Raw genomic sequence first — 13,171 nt, forward strand, 5'->3', positions numbered from 1 at the left:
ACAATGCAGTTAATCTCAGACCCAGAGGGTTGCAGGTTAAGTTTAAGAAACTTCAATGAACAGGTAACCCTGTATTATACTAGCTGTTCGCTAATTTCAAACATGGTTGGAGAAGGAGTTGTCTAACAGATTTTAGGATGCAAGTATAGCCTTGATTCCAAAATTTGTTTTGAACTATACAAAAAAAGAAGATTATAGGATCATTTCACTTATGAATATAGATGCCGAAGTTTTAAATAACATATTAGCCTACCAACTCCAGCAGTGTATTCTTAAACGACAATCAAGGAAAGGTTAACCCAGATTGAAAAAAAATGATTGAATAATGGAAAATTCTACCAATCGTAATTCACCAAATCAATGAATGCAAAGTGGATTATCACGTGATTTTTCCAATGATACAGGAAATATTTGAATATTTATTACTTAAAAACTAAAACAAAGAAAAACATTTCCTGAGACTAGGAATAGAAAACTTGGAACTTCCTTAATTTCATAAGGCCTGACCACCAAAATTCTATACCAGCATAAAAATAACATCTATTAGAGCAATTTCAATACATCAGCAAGTTTTATAAAATCAATCTGAAAAAGTAAAAGCTCTCCTCTCCACCAGCAATAACCAGCTACCAAATGGAGATCCATTCACAATAGCAACATGAACTGGAATTAACCTTATAAGGAAAGTCCAAGAACTTTATGGAGTAGATGTTCATGGTGGGCTGACTTAACATCTATAATTTCAGTGTCATCTCAACCAAAATTCCAGTCAGATTTTTCAGACTTTTAAAAATCCTCCCCTCTGCATCACAATTATATATATGTACACTTGTCTTCTTTCCTCTCCTAAATCCTAAGTCATGTGAAGACAGTAATGTCTTCTCCATTTTTAAAATTCTTCGGCATGCCTAATAACACGGAGCCTGGAATGATAGGTGCTTAAAGAAATATATGTTGAAGAAAAAGGAGGAAAAAGACTGTGAAGGTACCCTTCCCATTTTTCATGATTTGTCCTAGGAAGAGTTCTTAAAAGAGGTATGTAAAGTAGACGTCAAGGTTGAAAGGCTTCTCAATTTCTTTTCTTTTCCTAAAGTTTTTATTACGATCGACTCTATCCTAAACTGTCTGAAGTTCTAATAAAGGTTTGGCGTATTTATATTTATATATCACTGGATTTTAAAGAAATATTTCACTGACAGTTTCACATTGATTTCTAATCCAATTTCCCTTTGGATTCTCATGCACCAGCTATTTTCTTGTAATAGAAGCTTTGGGGAAATTATGTCATTTAAAAAAATTATTTATATTACTGTTCCTTCTCTTTTTCACAAAAAAAGCCCCACATACCTCTACTTTGTTTCTAAATTACTTATCAGTGTCTCTTTAAATAGCATATGAATCAGGCAATGCATCTGGCAAATTACTAGCTTGTATAATGTCCAAATATTCCTCAATAGAAATAGAACCAGAATACTCACCAATTATCCAATGGTATGAAGATTGTGTCTATTTTATGAAAATTTTTAAATTCTCAGGAGATTTATGAGCCCTGAACCATAGATTCATAAATATTAGACTCATAAATATTAGAACCTGAAACTGATCTCAATAATTAGATGAGGAAAGAGAGAGGTTAAGTTAGTTTCTCACAATCAAAAGAAGTTGGTGAAAGAAAACACAGCAGACACAATCAATCAATCAGCTATTCACTGACTGCCCATACCTTTTTGTTCTTATCATGACGCTGTTATTCACGGCAGGGTAAATTTGAACAAAGTCATATAGAACAGCCAGACCTGAACGAAATTGTGAGGTCACGAATATTTTCCTTTCTTTCACAAATTTCTCTTCAGTGGAATACCAGTTCCTCACTTGGAACCATTACCTTGGAACCATTACTTAACCTCTGTGAGCTTGTTACCTTACATGTACCCTGGAGATAATGCCTATTCATAAAGATGTTGGAAAAATTACAGGACAAATGTAAGTCCTTGCTTCATAGTAGTTGATGAAGAGCATTTTTTTCTTCCTTCCTCTCTTTAAGACAATACAGTTTCTTAATCTCTTAAATTACTTCTATGAAAACAGGAAAAATAACTCAACCTAACTTACTTTTTGATGAAACTAATTTATATCATTTTCCAAAAATATTTGTTATTTTATTCTAAAATAAAAATTATGATGACTATATAAAAGAAATATTGGATGGGTCATTTATGTGAACTCCTTCTTTGTGTCTATATATCATACTGAAAAACATTTATTTATATCCTAAAATTTGACGTTAGCTTTATTACAAATTTCTGACAATCCAAAGGGAAGGTATGGTAGAAAGAGCACTAGATTAGGAGTGAGGAAAACTTGCCTCTAACTCTGGCTCTGCCATTATTAATCATGTCATTTGGGGTGAATCACTTAATCTCCCTGACTGCTCTTCTCCCCATCTGCAAACTCAAGGGGCTGAGCTAGGCGATTTCCGAGGTTCTTCACCCCAGAAGTGTCTCTGTTTCTCAGTGCTTTTACAGGTGCTCTAGTCCTTCTGAGATTTCATCTTTCCTCATATACTTGTAACTTATACAAAACTACCAAGGACCTTACCACTTCTCTGAGATTTGCTCTTGGAAATTGGAGATATAGCCTAAAAATTAATAAGAAAGGAATATGAAAACATTATTATGTTTAGGCTATGCTTATGGTTACACAAATGCTCAGATATATGTAGAAGAATATTAATCTATTATCTCACCCTAATTGTTAGAATATCATAGCAGTTTCCCTCAGAATATGTGTTAGAAGTAAAAAGAACTTGAAGGGTAAGAGTACCTACTTTTTGCATTTAGAGAATGGAAAAGGCTAGGCCAATTGTCAAAGTTGATAGCATACGTAATTACAGTACTGCATCTCCAACTTGCACAAGATACTTGAGGTACCCTAAATTTTTTTTAATTCCCTAAGTATGGTTCTCTCTGAAGCCACACTTACCTTCTGCTAACCTAACTACAGTTATCTGAAGAGAACACTTTTCATTCATTTCATTCATTTACACACTGCCTCATCTATTCAAAAGCAATTTTTAAAAAATTGAATCCCTCCATTTATGCACTGGATTCCAACTCTTTTATCTACTCAAGGAAATTGCTGCAGCAACTCTTCCCTAACCCACATAAATTTGTCATCTTTCCTGAGTATTTCCCATCTGTATAAAAATGCTATAATTTTCTCCCATGAAAATATAAACCCCTCTGGACCTCACAGCCCCTCTAGCTTTTCTTCTCCTTATGAAAGAATTCCCCCAAAGAACTGCCTGTATTTCTTCTCTCCAGTTATTCTCCTTCATTTTCTCCTGACTCCTACCCTAACCAGGCTTTTGCCACCACTGCTTTACCCAGATAGCTCATGCCAAGGTCAACAATTACCTTTGTGTTGTTAAATCCAACAGCCAGGTTTCGGTTCTCATTTTAGTTGACATATCAGCAGCACATGATGTAGATGATCACTTTCTTTTCCTGGAAACAGTTTCTTCATTTAGCTTCCAGGATAACTGTTATAAAAACAATAATAATGACTCACACAAGCCAGCACTGTTCCATTTTGAAGTTCATCTGCATCTAGCATGACCCATCTGGTTTTCCATAAAGGTGAATACAGATGAATTCAACTGTGATATGATGAAGACTACAACCCCTCCATCTTGTGAGTCTCTTGTAGGAGTCCTGTAACTCCTCCTGGATGGAGTCCTGTGGTACTATGATTTACGACCTTAACTGAGAGGACAGGGTGGGAGTTAGGAGTTAGAGGGCAATTTCAGAGGCTTTCACTTGCTTAATTGTCTACCAAGGCAGTTACAGCACCTCCACCTCTTTTACTACATCATTGTTATCTCCAGCATGTTAGGACCAGATCCAGGTGTTATTGCCACTACGTTAAACCCTGAGTCATGAAAGCATCTCCACAGCAACAAACCCTTCCCTATCCAGTTTTATAGTTTGCCCCACTCCTAACATATACTATTCCCATACATGCTCTCCCAGTTCCTGTCCATGTTAGCCACATACTTTTTTAAGTAATAATCCACTTCCTCCAATCACGGAAACTGTACTTCTTTCTTCCTTTCACGCTAAGACTTGACCCCAGCTATTTGTCTAGAAACAATGAGAAAAGGTGTAAGCAGACCTTGAGGAGGGCAAGCATCAGCTTGGAAGTCCTCAGGTGAAATCTTTGCACAGCTTCCAGGCAATAGGAGCTGCTAGCCTGAGAGAAGGGCTGCTTCTGCTGAATTTTAGGGTTCCTGGAAACCTCATAATAGCGAATGCTGCATGCTACCACCACCCCAATTAGTATCAGCCATTGGGATCTTTATTTTATCTGACCCAGAAAATGATCACATTGCAGACTCTCATTCTAAAGGTCTTCTTTCTAGGACCACTTTTCATTCCAATTATTTTAGATTGGGTTTCCTAAAAAGCAGGCTCTGAGTCAAGGATTTGGATGCAAGTAACTTCCTTGGGAAGTAATTCTAGAAAGCATGTTAAGGGTGTAGGGAATTGTGAAAGAGAATGAAGGAAATCAAAGAAGCAGAATGTTAAAGTGCAGGTTTTCACAGTAAGCAACTGATATTCTCTGGAAAACTACAGAATACACCTCAGAATTTTCCCACCAAGGGGCAAAGAAGTTGAGGTATTTATCCACAACTCCTGACCGTCACTGTTGCTGGCTCAGAGGAGTTAACTCTCAGTCCCCTTCTGGACCATCCCCAGGCACAGGCCAAACAAACTCCCTCGGTCAATTAGGCAGAAATAGTGCATTTGTATAACCCATAGAAGCTGTAGGAGATCCAGGTAGGTCAAGGAAAAATGATGAGGTATTGACAGCACCTGCTACATACACTACCATATACTGAAAACCTGTCTCTCCTGCCTTAAAAAGAAGGTGCCAACTACATTTTTTAATACACACAAAAATAAATATTATTTTTAAAATGTTTATCCATTTCCTACCTAAAAATCTTGTTTTATTCCACTATTAATATGCACTCTGCAGATTGGAAAAGATTGTAATGAACAACCACTAAAGAATTATTTATGGATACAACAGATAGACAGATATAGATATCATAATTATGGATATTTTATATAGATATGGATACAATTTATATATATATATAGTACTGTGTGTAATAGAGATGATGAATTGAAAGGAAGAAAGAATACATGCATGTGTAGGGAAACCAGCTGGGAGGCTATTATAATCTCCAGAGCATTAACCAAGGCAGTAACTATGGGTGGAATGGAGAAAGGGACACTTTTGAAAGATCTTAATGAGATGTAATTTATAGAACTCATTGACTGATAGAAAATGGGGATTAGATGAGTAGAGGAATCAAAATATAGTTAACATCTATTCCCACCTTTTAGATATGCAAGGAAAGTATTGCGTTGGCCAAAAAGTTCATTTGGATTTTTCTATAACATCTTACAAAAAACCCAGATGAACTTTTTGGCCAACTTAATACCTAATAGCAATCAAGTGAAAGAGAAATTATAGACATCCTCATAAAAATCTAGTAGAAATCCTCATACTGAATTTTAAACTAACTCCTCAGGTTATTTTGATACTTTCCAAAGTTTGAGAACCAAGGCCTAATAGGATACTACTAGAATTCCTTCTTAAGAGATTTGAGTGTCTTTAACCATCCTACAGGTATCAATACCCAGAATATCATCTATTTCAGGTGTTCAAAGTTTCTATATGGAAATGTACAAAGTCATATTAGTCATATCATAGACCCAAACAATTTAGCTGTACATCTATCAGACTTCCAGTAACTACCTTGACACACATAGCCAAACGGTGTGTTAACCATTGTCGGACACCATTCTGAGCAGAAACTTCCAGCAAAAGGAGGTGAACTGGGAGAAACATTGAAAAACAAACAAACAAAAGATCCAAATAGCAAAATATAAATGCTTCCTACTCTGTTTGTAATAAGCACTGAGTGAATATCAACTGAGGCAGCTCCAGGACGAAGCAGGATGGAATCATGACTGGCCATTCTAACTTATTAATTGCCCTGTGTTAAACTCACAATATGGTACAATCTGGTTGCCATGTCACTAACACAAACCAGCTGTGACACATTCTTTCCACTTGAGAGACTGATTTAATGCACCATTCAACGGAAGACTGTATTTCTTTCAAATTTGCAAGAGGATTTCTTGTAACAAAAAGAGGCCAGTTTTTCTCCAGCTTCCTAATGACTGAAAAGGTTAAAAATCTCACCAAATTTCAGCAGAAATAAAAAGCATAGGTTTGGTATGAGAGGAGTTATTGAGGTTTTAGGGATAGTGATGGTAAAATATATATCCTGGAAAGATCTTCAAGAAAAGTGGAAACAAATGTTTATTTCTGACTGGTTTAGTACAACTTAATGCATTCAACAAATATATACAGAGTGTCTATTTTATATTTGACTGGCACTTTCTCTGAATGCTGGGGACATAGCATTGAATAAGATAAAGTGTGTCCTATGAAAACCACAGTGGTAAATATTTAACCACCAGCTCTCCAGAGGGAAACGTTCTGATCTGTAAACTTCACTGATTCCTACAGTGTAAATACTCTGATCATGGCCAATTTCAAGCTACTTACATGACATCACTGAGGAGCTGGGAAGTGATGTACACAATTGGCTTTCAGGAGCCAGTAGGAGCCAGCCCCAGCACACCTCTGGAGCATAGGGACAATGGGCTTTCTCAGAAAAAGGGGTGGTTGATTTATGTAGAACATATTAGTTCTGAAAAACACTATATCCCTTTATTGTATACTCTATCCTTCTCTTAGAGGTGCTCCAAACACAGCCCAATAAAAAGTCCCACAGTAAAGACTCATTCAGAATGATCTAGCCCGTGTTTCTCAAAATGATGTAACCACAGAGCTAGCTTGCCAGCCCGGTAATCTTTAAACTACATAATCAGCCCTTGAAGTTGGTGCATCTGACTGTGAAGGACTTAAATGTGAGGATCTCAAAATCCTCAGGACTGGCAGGGGCAGGTACACCTTAACGCAGCCAGAATGACATTTCCCAAAGTGACTGTGTACTCCAAATACATGGAAAATCTGCTCCAGACATCATTTGGTTCTCACCACCAAGACTTGTTTCAGTCACCATTTACATATCTATTTCTCAGTCATTCAGGGAATGGTCAGGTTACATCTTTGTTTGTGAATTCATAAATCCTTCATTTCCTTTTCCTAAATTCTTCCTTGTCATCCATTTAAGGCTGATAGGATAAAAAAAATTAAAAGTCAAACTAAACCAGTAATTTTATTTGATAACAACTTGACATTAAAAATAACAGCAACCATAACTTAGGCTTCAAAAATATTGATTAAAAGACTATGATTGGATCAATAATTGAGACTTTTTTCCAACCAGCAGAGATAACTGAGAAATTGTGATAAATCACTTATACTTTTATGACAAACAAAATTATGGAGATACTTGAACATTGATTTTTTAAACTTCATATATTAAAAAAAAAAAAAAAAACAAAACGCTGAGACCCAGAGCAATGACGTACACTAGAAAATATCTAGTCGTGATTTTGTGTTGCAGGCTTGGAACATGTATAATTCTGAAAACCCAAATTCTATCACATAATGTAGTTTTCCATTTGAGGCTTTAAGAAAATTCCAAAATGGTGAAAGCCTCTTGGAAAACAATATTTCTTTCTACCTACCTACCTACCTATCTATTTATCTGAGTTTTGTGGTGGGATCAAGATACTAAAAGACACAATATGTTTACATACACTCATGAAAATATTTCTAGACATTCTTAATAGGATTTTGGATATATTTAGCCTTTTTAGAAAATTGTCCTAAATATCATTTAGGGAAATTGCAATGATTAAGCCTCAGACTCCAGAAAATGAGGTTTCAAGAACAACCTGGATAAATGATAAAACATGATGCTAAATCAAACAATATTTGAATTTAATTCAGTAAATTTTGACTAAGAACATGCTACGAAAGAGGGCCTGTGCATGACAAGGGGGAATCAGTCCTAGCTGTCAACAGTTCGCGTCTGTCAGAAGCTGAAGTGTTTTAAAATCTTTTGATGATAATTTGTCCAAGGGGAACATTGACAATGAAATAAACATTTGCTGCATAAAATAGAAGATCAAGTTAATAATCTAAAGTCATTTTAGTTAAATTAAAGACAATCCATACAAATCTGGCTTTATCAACAGGGATGAGTTTAAGCTGGAGAGTTAAATTATTGACTCCACTCACACAGTTTTTGTCAACTTATGTAATGAAATCGCTGCCTAGAACAAAACCTACCAAATATTGTAGAATGCTGACCTCACCCATCTTGGTAATGATAGTTATTCTGCAAAATCTTGTGAAGCAATTGATTGTGGCCTTCTTAAATTCTGTTTAAAAGGTTTCCTGTTGTGAAATAGATGAATTTGAATGAAACATTGCTCTTATGCTTTCTGACCATTATTTTTCCCATATAAAAGTGAAATTTGTTATCTACATCCTCTCTGGTTGCTAAGATACAATGTATCCTTAAGGTTGCTAATACTAGTAGCAACAACAGCTGTTGAATCTAATTTGCATTCAAATGAACAATTCACAACTATGTCCTTCAAGTCCCAGGGTGCTCCTGAAGGATTCTCTGTGCACCGATGCAGTAGTAGATGCAAGATGGAAATGAAGTCAATGGTAAATCTAAAAGCTGCATCAGTTAATGGATCAGTCACTCTATGAAGGGCTGCTGATATATTCACAACGCTTTTGAAAAAACAATCATCCCAAAGCTAATGTCAGATCTCCATGCCAGGCCATCTTCTTATATTTCAGGCTGTTCGAGGGTTAATTGCAGCACGACTAGAATTGACCTGAGTTATTTTACCACCTAATAGGGATACCAAAAATCCTTTATTCCTGGTCAAGGCAGGGAACATATGATTATAGTGTTGCCCTGTACCCATGCATCCAGGAAATTTCAGAGAAGTTTGGACCAACTTGTTGGCATTGTTTATTGGTAACAGTGCGACTGATGATTTGTACCTAATCTTCATGAAACCCCTGAAGGTCTCTGCCATTGGTGTTGCCAGTAGTGACAAACAGGTTTCAATCGCTAGAGAACATTCCCAGGACCCAAAGTGACAGTATTTTCCAATCTACAGTTTTCCAAGAAAAACGTACAATATAGCAACAGCATTAAAGTGCCACTGGTGCTCGTCACACAGCAAGACTATTGCTATGTGACCAGCAGATATAAGAAAGCATATTCCTTTTAGTGTTTTTGGCTCTGAAGTGGTTCTTGATCTGAGGGAACAATTGCATCCATCTAGCCTTTACAGAGGTAGAACAACTGGAACTCCTACTGGCCACTTTGAACTCCTAATATTAGTGAGACAGCTATGGACTGTGATGCATATTCTAACTTTAATCCTTATTTTAAAATTCTCCTTAATAATCACCTTTAAAGGAATCACCGTTTTTTTGTTTTTTGGGTTTTTTTTGTGTGTGGTACGCGGGCCTCTCACTGTTGTGGCCTCTCCCGTTGCGGAGCACAGGCTCCAGACGCGCAGGCTCAGTGGCCATGGCTCACGGGCTCAGCCGCTCCGCGGCATGTGCGATCTTCCCGGATCGGGGCACGAACCCGTGTCCCCTGCATCGGCAGGCTGACTCTCAACCACTGCGCCACCAGGGAAGCCCCAAAGGAATCATAAATTATTATCTGCTTATCAAAAACTTAGAGACTATAAAAAATTCCACTGAACAAAATTGAAGTTACTCATAATCTTACAATTGAGAAATAACTATTAATACTTTGAGTCCTCCTTACCCCTTCCCTGCCAGATTTTCTCTTTGCTTTATTGAGAACTTGTACTGATAAGAATTTTGTATTCTGCTTTTCTTCAGGTAGCCTTTATAACATTAGCATAACACTTAATAATGTCATTTTACTGACTACATAATACTACACCATGAGGGTATCACATCATCATAAAAAGAGCTGTACAGTTGAAATTTTCATTTACTTTTATTTTTCTTCTTGCCAACTTAAAGACAAACACACAACATAAGAGTTGTGAGTTTAAGTTTTATTCAGGGTCTTACTGAGGACCATAGCCTGGAGACAGCTCTGAGGAACTGTCAGAGCTGTCTTAATTTCCAAAAAGATAATATCTATGTTTACACTCACAAAAACTGTACGAGTACTCTCTCTCTCTCTCTCTCTATATATATATATACATATATGGATATATATAAAATTATGTGAGTAACACCTCAGAAACTTCCCAGTTTTTGACAACATATATTACATTTTTACAACTCTTGAATCTCCTTCTGGACTATTTTCTATCATTTTCACTCAATTATTTGGACTTTATATTTTCTAATGTTTGATAAATTTCACATAATTAGTGGGGTTTTTCCCAATTTTTAAGCCTCTCTCATCCTTTCATTTTTTCCTCAAGAATTTAGAATCCCTTCATCAAAATCTAAAAAGAAGTTGAAATTTTTACTAAACCCATAGCAATTGGTAGATAATTAACATCTTTATAATATTTCATTTTCTTATCCGGAAACACAGTATATTTCTTCATTTATTATAATTTTTATATCTCAGTTTTGCCGTTTTCTGTATATAAATTCAATAATTTCTATTTGATATAATTATTAAGAATGTAATGTTTCTGTTGCTGATGTGTATGTAATCTTATTTTTTACTATACTTTCCATCATTATTGATATGACTATAATCTCATATTCAGTCTTTTTTTAACTCATTAATTTTTACAGATTTTCAGCTGATAAAGTTTCTTAACTATCCAATCATAACTGCTGCATATAACCATTCAGTTCTGTTTTATGTTTTTTAGCATTGGAGAGAATTTCTAAAATACATTTAATAGTAAAAATGATTTGTCTAACCATAGAACTAAAATTTTTTTCTTGTTGATCTAGTCATGGATCAAATATATTCATCATGAGAATCTGTAGTTATCAGGTACAAGAATGCCAAATTTTGTAAGATGACATAATCATGGCCTTGAGGAAGGTCACAGCCTACTAGAGAATAGAGTAGCTTCCAAGGAAAACTCTAAAATGTATTCTATACACCTTTACATCAGCTGCAAACTTCAGTCACCAGAGAAAGGAGATAGCAAATGATCAAGAAATAGGCAGACAGAAATATTCTTGAGTCTATGGGCTAAAAATCAATCAATATAGCTTATTACATTTACTGAGTTCAAGACAATTGTTTTTTAAAATTATTGCTTTAGTGAATTTTAAAATGCATAATTTTAATTTTTAAAGAGAGGAACAAATTTTTTTTTTTTTTACTCATTTTTAACTCGGGTCAAGGCATGGACAGTACAGTGAAGAGTCTAACAAAACCTAGGTGTGGCAAAGAAGAAATTTCCTCCCTATAAAAGTACCACACCATGATTCAACCTTTCTGAAATCCTAGGGTCCTTTGGAATTTAGTTTCTTAAATTTAAAGATTATTGGTCAACGTGAATTATTTCCAATTTTTTGAGTTTGTTCCTACCATGTGTGGATTTATAGCGGAGATTAGAGAAAACATATAAAAGTAACTAGCAGAATTTCTGGCCCAAGGAAAATTCATAATAAATATTAGTTTCCCATTACTGTGGTGTGTGTGTGTGTATGTGTGTGTGTGTGACTTGAATTAAACTTTTAGTTTTACTAAACTTGGACTCATTTTATGGTGGAAATAATCTATAATTTTTCCAAAAATGACTTGTGAATTTTTTACCATCAGCTGTTAAGAATTCTAATTTTGGTAGTTATCAAGCAAACTATAACTTTTGGTGCACAGCAACCAATTTTTATTTGTCACAGAATGCAAAATTAAAACACCAGATCCCTTATAGAAATATATGCAAAATAAAGTTGATGTAAAGATTAATACATTTTCTTTTAAATTCCATGTATAGTTTATTTCTATTATACCTAAAATTGGGATTTTCTAAATTTAAAATAATCTCGAAAGCTCTTCTGGGGTTCTTATATTTGCCATATATGCACCTCTATTTGGATTGAATTGACTCAAGGGAAATGGATGGGTGGATAGGTAGATAGATAGATGATAGATAGATAGATAACAAAGAAGGAAGAGAACAGAGAAAATTTTCCATGATACGTTTATAAATAAAAACTGTTGCTTCTTGGAATCCAATTAAATTATTGCAAAGTTGAGGTTAAAAAAAGTCACTCATGATCTAGAGTATAAATCAAACAGCTAATCCAGTTACTGCCCATTTCACCAACATTTTCCACCTTATCAAGGATTGATTTACCACAAATTTCCAGGAGGAAAATTTGTTTCCCAGTCTATTACAAGTATTTCTATTTTCTAAAACTTGGATATTCTCCTGGGAAAATTTGAGAATAAGAGTAAAAGTTAACAGAGTCTGTTCTTCTCAAATGCTTGTTTTGAAAAGTGCAAATTTGTTCCAAGGTAATTGGCATATTAGGGAACAATTTGGGCATAATAGAACTTCACATTTACTTATGCATGATTTTATCTGCAGAAAAAAAACTACATGAAGGTAAAAAAATTGCACCCAACTGAACTGAGTCAGAACGCACAAAACACATTCACGCAAACACCTTAAACATCTGCTAACTGCCTCTATTAATGCATGGGTTAAATTGCAAGGTTTTTTACTATTCTTTTGCATTTGTAAACTTGTTTTATTTTTAATCCAGCATCTTCAATATGTCTAAATGGTTGAAAATTCCAACCTATGCATGTAAAAGGAAAGCTTTAAGGAATGAAGAGAAGCTTGAAATGATAATGCATTTTGAAAGAAATGAGAGAACGTGTGATACTTTCTGAGCAACAGAGACAACACTGGGAAATAAAAGGTTATGGTTGAAACATTTCAAATGCTGAAAAGTCAGTAAGAATAAGGCCTAAAGAAGCAGAAAAAATAGAAAGATTGTTAAGCATATGGATTGACTACCAAATAAAAGTAAATCAGAAACAACCTTCCTCACAAAGAGAAAGCACTATCTATATACAAGGACCTTCAGCAGAAATCACCAAACCCTGAAAATGACCTCTTAATTCACAGCTTTCTTTTTTTGCGGTATGCGGGCCTCTCACTGTTGT

The sequence above is a fragment of the Delphinus delphis genome, chromosome 5, assembly GCF_949987515.2.
Source record: "Delphinus delphis chromosome 5, mDelDel1.2, whole genome shotgun sequence".
Classification (NCBI taxonomy): Eukaryota; Metazoa; Chordata; class Mammalia; order Artiodactyla; family Delphinidae; genus Delphinus; species Delphinus delphis.